We start from the raw sequence: 12,500 nt of genomic DNA on the forward strand, positions 1-12,500 counted from the left end.
TCGCTTCATCGTTTGGATTAATCGCTATATTCCTTCGTCGTACACCGGATTCGCCACCGTATCAAGATGAGATATTTGAACAGCTAACAGAACTTTCAAACAGCCTTGACCTTAGTCTTTGCGGAGATCAAGTTATCGGTGCTGGCTGGCTGACTCCACCGAATTGCCGCTCGCAAATGCCATTGTCATCTCAAATCAAATGGACAATGACACTGGCTGCATCTTACTAACCCCGCCAGACAGCTGTTCAAGTAAGGTAAGTTGCAATCGAGCCAATTGTGGTCACGTAAAACTGGGGCAAAATGAAAGGAAAATTCGAAAAGAAGTGTCTGATGTTTATTTTTCGCTGAAAATGTTTGTTCACGATAGATTGTCAGGATCCAGAAAGCTTATTTCACATTAGGAGCCTTGTAAACGTTCTTTTCAAGTCTTGCGACCATTGTTATTCTGATGAAAGCAACAGACTTTCGTATTTTATTTCCTAAGCTTACTGTTAATTAACGATTCAATACCTACATGTACTCAATGTACTACGTCTCCGAACATGAAGGGTTGCCAAAGTAAAGATATCAACACCCCTGGAAAAAAAACATGGTTAAGACTTGCTTATTGCCTTTTTTTTTTCTAGATCAACTGGAATTCGTGATGATCTGGAGTTTTCACTCGCAGAAGAACTGAGCAGTCCAGCTTTATGAATTGCTCATGGTTTATGCTAAATACTACTTCTGGGTTACATTGGGCTTTTGTAATATAAATTGACTCTCTTAAAGATGTAAATAATATTAATGCATTAAGACGTTATGGCCCTGAATCCTTCAATTGTGATAGGCTCACATAAATGAAGAACAAACAGAAATTGGAAAATACAATGTTGATGTCATGTGTGTGAAAGTAAAATTGAAGCTTTCTTTGTAAATACTTATTGCTATGTGACTCTCCAGAATGTAATTATTTATAGATATGTGGCTTTCCAGGATTTAATTCATTATCAATGACATTTTGGAACACATTACTTGTAGCTTGAGCCTAAGACTTGTGACTTTCTTTGGACAATAATATAAACGTCTGCCAAATTTCCATCATTTGAGGCTTTAGTATATCAAGTAGGAAGTAAATAAATGTAGAATGTAGTCAGTCAATATTTTACTACAAAAGTATCAATATTATTATTGCTTTTAGGTCACACAAAACGTGGCATTCTCGCCAATCTTGATGAAATTGGGGAATATTCTCTTCCAATATTTTAAATCTCTTCTGCATAACTTAATTGATCAGTTTTCAGCTAGAACTGGTGATGTTACGAGTAGGGTCCATATAGAGCATCGTAGTGTACAACTGTTGCTTTTAAAAAATCCTTTCCTATTGTAAAAGCTTGGTTAATGATGAGGTTGACAGTGGCATACAGACATATCGTCGGAGTGTCCAACTATTGACTTTTAACATTTTTGTCCTATTGTAAAAGCTTGGTTACTAATGAGGTTGATACTGGCATCCAGACATATCGTCGGAGTGTGCAACTATTGACTTTAAACATTCTTGTCTTATTGTAAAAGCTTGGTTACTAATGTGGTTGAGAGTGGCATCCAGATGTGTCGTCGGAGTGTGCAACTATTGACTTTTAACATTCTTGTCTTATTGTAAAAGCTTGGTTACTAATGAGGTTGATAGTGGCATCCAGACGTATCGTCAGAGTGTGCGACTATTGACTTTTAACATTCTTGTCCTATTGTAAAAGCTTGGTTACTAATGTGGTTGATAGTGGCATCCAGATGTGTCGTTGGAGTGTGCGACTATTGACTTTTAACATTCTTGTCCTATTGTAAAAGCTTGGTTACTAATGTGGTTGATAGTGGCATCCAGATGTGTCGTCGGAGTGTGCAACTATTGACTTTTAACATTCTTGTCTTATTGTAAAAGCTTGGTTACTAGAGAGGTTGATAGTGGCATCCAGACGTATCGTCAGAGTGTGCGACTATTGACTTTTAACATTGTCTTATTGTAAAAGCTTGGTTACTAATGAGGTTGATAGTGGCATCCAGACGTATCGTCAGAGTGTGCGACTATTGACTTTTAACATTCTTGTCCTATTGTAAAAGCTTGGTTACTAATGTGGTTGATAGTGGCATCCAGATGTATCGTCGGAGTGTGCAACTATTGACTTTTAACATTCTTGTCTTATTGTAAAAGCTCGGTTACTAAAGAGGTTGATAGTGGCATCCAGACGTAGCGTCGGAGTGTGCAACTATTGACTTTTAACATTCTTGTCTTATTGTAAAAGCTTGGTTACTAATGAGGTTGATAGTGGCATCCAGACGTATCGTCAGAGTGTGCGACTATTGACTTTTAACATTCTTGTCTTATTGTAAAAGCTTCGTTACTAAAGAGGTTGATAGTGGCATCCAGATGTGTCGTCGGAGTGTGCAACCATTGACTTTTAACATTCTTGTCCTATTGTAAAAGCTTGGTTACTAATGTGGTTGATAGTGGCATCCAGACGTGTCGTCGGAGTGTGCAACTACTGACTTTTAACATTCTTGTCGTATTATAAAACCTTGGTTACCAATGCGGCTGACAGTGGCATCCAGACATATCATCGGAGTGTCCAACTGTTGACTTTAAACAGCCCTATCCTGATGTAACAACTTGGTTACTAATGATAATGTCTGAAATATTGGTTTAAGTTACTAATATTCATTAAGGCTTTTTGCCCACCTGTACTGCATCAAATCGAGAATAGCTTTTGGTAGCACTAATTTTGAATTGGAGATATCTGTTTGCCGTAGAGTTCAGGTTTGGGGCCGTTGTACTGATTAAAAAATTGGTGTTCAACACATCCTACAAAAAGATTGGCATAGCTAGGTCCCATTCTTGTGCCCATCGCTACACCATTAATTTGTTTGTAATAGTTCCCGGCGAATGAAAAACAGTTAAGCGTTAAAACTAGTTCGGGAAGGCGGAGGAGCGTTTCCGAGCTAGGAAATTTCGGAAACTTCATTGGCTTTTCTAGATATCAAAGTTTCTATTAGAGGCAACGTGCTATGTACTAGTGTGCACTACAAACCTACTGATTCACACAGTTATTTGTTGTATTCATCGTCACATCCATCACATGTCAAGAACTCCATCCCTTATTCTCAATATTCTCAAGAAGCGCGTTCAAAACTAACGAGCAACCTGGCACTTTCAAATGCGCGGGCTCACAACGCAAAACTTGTCTTTACATTGTTAACACTAGCAAGATATCGGGACCTAAGCGATCTGTTAAGATCATCAATCGTTTCACATGTACCTCCGCAAATGTCATTTATTGCATAACCTGTACGTTATGCAATAAATTATACATTGGTGAGACAGGTAGACGACAAGGTGACCGATTCTGCGAACACCTTCGCGATGTTGAGAAGAATGACAACGATGCATCCAAGCCAGTCGCTCGCCATTTTAATCTGCCTAACCACTCCAAAAAACACATGGCTATCTGCAGCCTTTCCCTACATCTAGGTAATATGACGGAAAGCCGCAAGAATCTGGAACAAAAATTTATCTTTCAAATCGGCACCCTTAATCCTCACGGTATTAACGAACGCTTTTCATTTAACTATATATATTTTTCACGTTGCCATGTTACCACCAATAGCGTAGCTCCTACTCTACTATAAAAACTACACGTAACCCATAATCCCTCAATTCGCTCTGACGAAGGGCTAACGCTCGAAACGTCAGCTTTTAGAATCTCTGTATGGTGGCCAATTTACATTATCAACTTCGTTGATAAAACCAAATTTTTGTATACTACTTCCCCACCGACGCAGCACCACAGTTTCTTTACAAACTACCCCTTCAAGCAATACAACATTTGCCGATGAAAACGAAATGAGGTGTCCCAAAAAAGGAAGACCCGAAGACCCCGAAAAAGTAACCCAAAACCCTCAATTTGGCTAACCGTAGGCCTAAAGTTGGATTTTTGAGTTACCTCAAGGGAAGTTCAAGTCCTTCATTCCCTACAACCTGTTTCAAGGTGAAAGCTGGGCGATCCGCCATATTTAGCGGGGTAACCACTCTCAAGGTGTGGCCGGACATCTTTATTTCCCGTCGGATGTACATGGCGCTGTTACACTCTAGGTCTAAAAACCAACTTTAGGCCTAGGGTTGAACGTTTTGAGTTACTTTTTTCGAGTTTTCAGGGTTTTTATAATGTACTTTTTGAAGCAGTATTACGAAATAGCGAGAAATTAAAAAAAAAAAACCCAACAACAAATACCAGTAATCTCGTAATCTGATTGACTAATTAAGAGTCTTGACAATGCTATTCGCTTCATTTTGGGAAATAAACCAATCTTATTGCTAGCAAGTTTTTGACAACGTTTGCTCTTTCTTTTTTTGATCTTGGGCACGGTCTGAAACAAACATTTACTTTGACGCTGAATGAATAAACTCGAATTCCGAACTCGAACATGCCTTCCTCCTTGACTGTTGTGGTAAAAAAGAAATAAAATGTAGTTCAGAGGTGTCTGTACTCTTATCGACAACGATATTCGTCGTCACAGGTCAACATTGTGACCACTGTGATGAATATCGTTGTCGATAGGAGTACAGACAACGCTGAACGACAATATTCGATTTATTATGTTACCGTGCAAAATTAAAGACGGAAACGTGGTTTAGCTGCATATAATTTGGCAAGTGTTTAAATCAATTTACGCATTGGTGTAGTTCCTTGAGTTTACATCTAAAAAGCAAGATTTTTTTGCGGATTGTACTTCCTAATGTCATTTAGGTTCTGCAAGTTTTTAATACGTGGGATTTAGACCCACCAAGTAATTAAAAATGAAACCGTGGTTTAGCTGCGTCGAAATATATAATTGACGGGAAAAGTAATGATTGTATGTACCGGCGTATTAAAACTACAAAGGTAACGAAGAGCATTAAGAAAACGTTGCTTCTCGATTTGTTTTATCTCCTCAAGTCGCGATCCACAGTTGAGAATTTGACTCAAGTCAAATCAGGACGTTTGTCTGATGGCATGAGAGATTTGTTGAGAGTGGTGACAGAGATTAGATACTCCATTACTTTTAGATAGAAGCATGAAATTGTCTTAGATTCCTTTTGGAAGAGAGACCCTTCAAAGTTCCCCTCAGTTTGGCACCCGAGTTAAACAAAGGCAAAAGGCAGAGAACAAAAAGTGACATTTTTCCCTTTGGATACACGCTTACGTGTGTAAGTGTAAGTGTATTAGTATTTGCATAATTTTTATTATCTCGCAGCTTTTCTCAACTGTCAACCCTTTGTCGTTGCTATGTAAATTCCTTTCTTTGGACAAAATATAAAACCCGAAAACCAACAACCATATGAGTCTCTCACATAAAGATCCTGAGTCACGTCCAAACGTGGTACGAACGTCACTTAACAATTAACATGTACAGTAATAACCACGTGCACCGTACAGAATAGCTCTGTTGTCTTCCATCGTTAAAGCTCTAATTCTCATGTCTGCTGAGTGAAATAAACGTCAACCAATTTCGTTAACAAGACATTTGCTGACAGCTTGAAGGCAGACTTTAACGCCTTGGGCTTTCAAAGTGTTACATTCACCACTGTACCGAGTTTCAAGTATGAAAGGAATGTGGGGACAAAAACCCGCAATTCCATCAGGATACTTCCAGATAGACCCCGCTGCATCTCGTCGTGCCATAGTTTTGCAACCACAGAAGACCCAATTTCCTCTACAGCAAACCCAAGAGTTGAACATAATGGGCATTCATCAACAGAATTCAGTTACATTAACTATGACAATCATACCCAAACATAGGTGTAAGTTTTCCCTAGCTTACTAATATTGATAAATAGACCATTTTAAAGTTGCTGTTCGCCTCTGTTTCGAAGCGAGTCCTAGTGTTCAATCATGCAAATGGAAGGAGGTTTGTATTTTCATGCAAATCAAACTCATTTCCATTTGAATGGTTGAGCACTAGGACTTGCTCTGAGACAGAGGTAAACAGCAGCTTGAAAATGGCCTATTGGTGGTTGAAGTTGTGTTGTGGTACAGGGTGTACTTAGACATGTTTCCTCATGTATTAATTCCTCAAGGAATTTTGCCAATGGAAGGAACAATGATATCATGAAGTTAACTTCTATTGTTGTTGTTAGAATCATGTTGGTTGACATCGCTTTTGGTAAATGACACATTCAAATGATGCCGTTGTAAGAGCAAGATCAAATTAAAATTATTATAGAAACTGTTTGGTTGTTAAAGGACCGTGTTCATTCCACAGGCATTGTGTGCTGAGGATCAGTTTTCATCTAATGAAAATCCCGCCAAAGCTGGCATCCTTCCTATCACTTTGCTACAATAAGCAATGCAAAGTTTTCAATACCAAAACACAGGGTTTTCATTTGAGGCCGGAGGCCGGACGTTTTGTCCGGTCATTTGCCATTCCACGTCCAGTACTTTGAGATCAATATTGGCGATTTTTTTTTACTACTGTATTATATATTTTTCTTACTAAGGCATCTCATGAACATACTGACTAGAGGATAACAGAATAATCAATTACATTCTTCAAAACGGCCATATAACTCTTTTTTCTTTGCTTATTGAGCAGCGGGATATTTTATTGGTTTCCCCTCTTCATTTAAACAGAATTGAAGTGACTATTTCGTTCTCATTCCTGCTCGGCCAAGTCTTGAGGGAAATCCCCAGGCAAAACACGCAACTTGTGTTAGTCAAACTGTTGAAAGAATGAAGAGGATAAGCGAGTGATTCGTCCCGACGGCCAAGAGAAAACAAGGTAAGTTGAAGGGCATGATTATTCTGAATGAGTGTTTCACTGTACTGCGCTGTGAGCAGTAAAAATGGTAATGTTCTCCTGACCGAAGAAAACAAAACAATGTCTCACGGCTGCCCTTTGCTAATCAGGTCACTATTTACGAGGTTAAGTTTATATTTCCCTTATCCAACAATCAAAATACGACTTGGACTTTGAAATAGAGAAAAACTGAAAGATTTTATCTTAAGACAAACGAAAAAAATAACACAGGCGATCTCAAAAGTGATACCCTGGGTACCAGAGGTTTTTTCTCACGGACCGATGATACTTCGCTTCGGTGGTCACGCGGGTCAAACAAAGACTTAACCAAAACCGGAAACCGGAACTAAAATTACTCACCTAGTTTCACGCACGAAAGGATTTCATTCATGGATGTCGATTTTATCATCGACAGACGCTGGCTCATAAAATCCTTGATAATGTCAACTTTGAACACAGACAACAGTGATCAATAGGTAGAAATGAATTGACAAAAATATTGGTGTCTTTAGGGGAAATTCTAACGCAAGCAACCATACATGAAGAAAGCCTGTCTGAGGCAACAAACTGTGATCCAATGCCTGCAAGTAGTAATGAGAGTGAAAAGCCAAGTTGTTCCTCTTCAAATACTGCTTTCCGAAAGAGTCCTCAAACAAGTAAAGGACCTTCTCAATCTTCTTGCGATAAAGAAAGGGAGACAACTATGTTGAACAACACTTTCCCTGACGTAGATGTGCACCAGCAAAACCTGTGTGGTATTAAACACACCTGTGAACTTGTATATAATGTCGAATCCCCAACTGAAAAGGTTTCAAAATTCCAGCATTCTATGCTTAGTAGACCAGAAGCATATGATCCTGAAACGGGGATTTGGTGGCTTGTTTTTCAAGCAAATGAGGGTATGTTTTGCCTTCTTTGTAAAAAACATGACACTCACAATGCTAAAAACAAAACGAAATACTTTAACAAAATCCCAGAAATAAGATTCAAGCCTGAGACAATCAGAGTACATGCTGATTCTCCTCAACACAAACTAGACATACAATTAGAGATGCTACAGCGAGGATCAGAGTTTCAGAAGCAATTAGATGACAAGAAAAAGAACAAGGGAAAAGAGTGCAAGAAAATTTTCGAAGTTGTTTATTGGCTAGCTAAAGAAGAGTTGCCAAACAGAAAGTTGTCCTCGGTTCTTGAGATGATAAAGAAGATTTCTGGAGTTGATCTGAAACGTCCCCTACTCGTCAAAGGGAATTGAAAGAGAGCTGTTTTTAACTCTTGCACAGGTTTTCAAAGAAAAGATTAAAGAAAAGATTGGTAATGGCGTTTATGGCATCCTCATTGATGAGGTCACCGACATCTCTTTGATGCAGCAGCTTGTAACTTTTATCCAGTATTATGACAGTCAAAGCTGTACCACCACCACCAGTTTCCTTGCAATATCAAACACACTGAAAGCCAACAACTCGGCAGATGCGCCACAGATCAAAAAAGTACTCCTCGAACAGTTGCAATCCGTTGGGTTAGAAGTACAAACCATGCGCAGCTTTGTCTCTGACGGTGCATCTGTTATGACTGGGGCCAGAAACGGGGTGGATAAGCTTTTAAAAGATGAGAACCCATTGATCCTGTCTTTCCACTGCTTAGCACACAAACTTGCTCTTGCTTGTGCTAGCTCTGCAGATACCCTTGACTACATTGCCTACTGTGAACTACAGTTGAACCAGTTGTGGAAGCTGTTCTGCAAAGCGCACTGCAACGTATCTTAAAGTGCAAGAGAGCACAAAGAATCTTACACTAAATTCGGCGGGAAGGAACCAGGTAGCAAAAAAGCTGAAGAAGGCTTGTTGTACACGCTGGTTGTCGTTAGATAAATCGGTAGAGGCGGTATTTACGGATTTCTGCGCAATAATCGAAACGCTGGAGCAGCTTAAAACTGAACCAACGGGATCAGCAGCGGATGGTCTCCTGAAAAGAATGAAAAAGGTGATATTCATCGGCACCATTTACATCCTCCACGATGTCTTGCCAGTATTATCACAATTAAGCAAGCGTTTTCAACGAGGAAACGTAAACTTCTCACACCTGCTTCCTGCAATCAAGGCCACACATGCAAAACTAAACAGGCTTAAAGAGGACAAGGAATGTTTGAAAAAGCTGCAGAACGACCTCGCTCAGAATGGAAGGCTTAACCGTTGTGGTTTAATGCTTTCAGACAACAAGATGCAAGAGCTGTGTTCTCTCATGAACCGCTACATTGTGGCCCTGCAAGACAACATCAACCATCGCTTTGAACCCACTTTACCCCAAGTTAGCGCCTTTTCCATCTTCGACATCGCTGATCTTCCAAATGAAAGTGACCCGGGATTTGAAGACTATGGCCAGGAAGAGATAAAAATCATCAGTAACCACTTCTATGGAACAAAAAAAGAAGAGGAAAGAAAATGAAGTCTGCAAAATTACTCGCACAATGGGAGAATTTCAAGTTTGAAATGGTTGCTTGGAAGAAACAAGTGCCGCAAACTCTGTTGCAGTCGAATGACAGAAGCCCTTAAGATACCAACATTCTCACCACAACAGACTGGACCTTACAAAGGTTGCTTGCGCGGCGCAAGACCTACCAGGATACCTATTCAGAACTTCTTATGGTGGCGGAAGCTGCATGGACGATGCCCCTAAGCAATTGTTGGCCTGAAAGAGGTGGAAGTGCTATTAAACCCATCAAGACAAGAATGGGAAGTCGACTCACTGATGACATGCTAAATGCACTTATGCATGTGAGCATCAACGGCCCATCGTTTGGGACAGAGGAGTGTACTGACATAGTCCAAAGGGCGGCAGAAATCTGGTTGTCCGCAAAAAACAGACGTAAACCTTGTTCACCAAAGGAAAGCAAGGTACTCATTATTTTGACACAACCTTGTAAAATAACGGTACATTTTTCCTGAATAGTGATGCAGTGTATTGTATGGTCATATGCTCACAACAATACGGTTTAAATTTTGCAGGTGCCTGAAGTTGCGTTGGTCAGTGAAACACGTGCTTCAGAAGGAGAGAGGCAATGAAAGTGAAGAGGCTGTAGATGAAATTGAAGACCACGAGGTTGATGCTGATGCTCGCACTGAAGAGGTCAGTTACACGACTACAGCTATTCACGTAAAGAGTCATTACCTAATCGCTTTTTTGCGAGCTTCAAAAGTGTTTTAACTGAACCAAGCGGCTGCTAAAACTTAAAAGATCTGAGTGCTTACTCGGTTGCTATTCATTTCTTTCTCTCACAGGAGGTAGAAATAGCCACAGCTGCTCTTGGGCTTTGCGAGGTGGACTGTGACACAGACAGTGATGATTCAGCTTTTGGCTCGGACCTTGATGAATAGACTACACTTTTGATGAATGGACTACAACCCAAGTTACCAAACATCTTTTTTGAAAACCAAATAAATTCGCAATGATAAGCCAATGAAAATTCTGTTGTTGCCATTCTCCCTCCCCCTCCCCCTACCACTACCAACTGACCATTTTCATTCAGTAATTTACCTTTTAAAGAGAATTTTAGTGAGCGCCAGCATTGCCTAGGAAACTGTTTCCTTGGTTCCAGAAACGCTGGAAATGGAGTATTCTATCTTAAGAATTTCCTGGGGGAGCATGCCCCCAGACCCCCTCGCGCTCGTGAGGCGCCTTACGACGCCAAGAAAACATTCACGTCCGGTGCTTTCAGAAGTATGTCCACTACTTTACAAAACAGTTGAAAACCCTGTAAACAAATTGCCCAAAAGCCTGTTGGTTGAAGGTGGTCTTTTATATCAGAACTGATGCACATCCAATTCTTAACTACCTGGATACATTAATCTCTGAAGCTTGAGTTGGTGTGACAAGAAAGGACTAACATCACAGACACCCTCATTTGCATGAAATTGGAATTACCAACAGGTAAACCACTACTTGAGCTAAGACAGCTTGAGGTGTTCCTGAAGAGAGTCCAGTGTACCGAGACACTTATGTCCAGAATTGAACCTAATTAGATGCAAGCCGAATTTTGGCATCCAACACAAAGTGTCCCATTAAGTCTAAACATTTTTTATCTTCTTAAAGCAATAAGGTAAACATTCGGGTTATTTTTCTAAAGTTAGCATAAAAACTATGGTTGTTTGTCTTTACTTAAGGACAAGAGTTTAGGGGACACTTAATGATGTTAATTGTCTGTAATGTTAGACTTGAGTGGTGTTGAAGTTGGGGTGAAGAGCATGGGGACACCTTGTGACAGTGTGCATCTAATTAGGGTCAATCCTGGGCATCACTTTTTAGCTTTTCTCTTTCCACATGTTAACACTAAGTAGCAAAATATGATGACCACTAAAGGCGATATGTAGCAAAATATGATGACCACTGAATTTGCCTCCTATCTTCTTTAAAAACACAGCTTATGAGAGAATCCTATGGCTGATTTTGCAGTAGGGTATAGACCCATTGTTTAGCAGTGGAACAATAATCTCAACTGGCCAAAACATATTGCCCATTGTTGTAATATTGACACCTTTGGGGATCCCCTTAGGAGCCCCTGAGTGACTTACATGGACACCTCGAAAACGGAAAACCATGTGCGTTGTGTTGGCACTTTTAAAAGGGGACACGAACATCTTAGAACCAATAGTTGTTACTAGTCGTTGAGTTTAGTATTGCTTGATTGAATGATATCATAACATGGTGTCAGAAGCGGTGTCCTGCCCTGCCGAATTGTGAGATGCGTTGACGGAAAAGCAAGTTTCCTGTGAGTTGTATTTTTGTATCTTGTATAATGGCCGAACAAGATTCTCGAATGGCTGGTCCACTGCTTTTAGACGCAAATGCTGATGAGAACTGGAGGAAATTTTTTATGCAATTTGAGATTTACCTTGTTGCGAAGGGCAAAGATGCTAAAGCGGACAAACTGAAGGTAAACTTGCTGTTACATTGTGCTGGGCCAGAAGCTATCGAAGAGTACAGTCACTTTGTGTTTACCGATGAAGAAGACAAAGACTGCTATCAAGGTGTCTGTCGCAAATTCGAGGAATTGTGCCAGGGTGCTAGAAATGTAATTTATGAGCGACTGGTGTTCAATCAGCGAAATCAGAAGGAAGGGGAGAGGATTGACAATTTCATCAGTGAACTGAAAAGACTGTCTTTAACATGTGAATTTAGCGACCTCCGTGATTCACTCATTCGTGATTGTATTGTCGGAGGAGTTTTGTCAGACGAATTGTGAGGTGAGCTGCTAAAGAAACCAGATTTAACGCTGCAAACTGCTCATGACTATTGTCGTACATTCGAGGCAGCCGAACAACAGAAATACAGGTTCAATACACCAACAGAGGCGGGCTCTGAACGGTCACTTCACCCTCTCAAGAAAGTCAAGGTTCAAGAAAAGACACCTGCTCGTAACTGTAAGTTTTGTGGTTACAAGCACCCATTTACTCAGCCACCTCGCTGCCCAGCTCTTGGAAAGAAATGCAACAAGTGTAAGAAGGAACGACACTTTGCACAAGTGTGCAAAGAATTAAGTGCTGAAGGTTCACGACTTGCAGCTGTGGAGCATGACCCTCCAACGACTCACGATGTGCACACTTATTTTGAATCACTTGAGCTGGATAGTGTCTCCGGCACTCGAAAGAAATCTAGGACTTTGATTACTGTCAAAATTGCTGGGAAGAATGTACAGAT

At 40.3% G+C, this 12,500-nt stretch overlaps 1 pseudogene; it reads left to right on the forward strand.

Moving 5' to 3' along the window:
- Window positions 1-11,598: 11,598 nt before the first annotated feature.
- LOC137999285 (uncharacterized) overlaps window positions 11,599-12,500 on the forward strand; it is a 1,231-nt pseudogene continuing 329 nt past the window's right edge.

Source organism: Montipora foliosa, chromosome 4 (assembly GCF_036669935.1).
Source record: "Montipora foliosa isolate CH-2021 chromosome 4, ASM3666993v2, whole genome shotgun sequence".
NCBI classification, from domain to species: Eukaryota; Metazoa; Cnidaria; class Anthozoa; order Scleractinia; family Acroporidae; genus Montipora; species Montipora foliosa.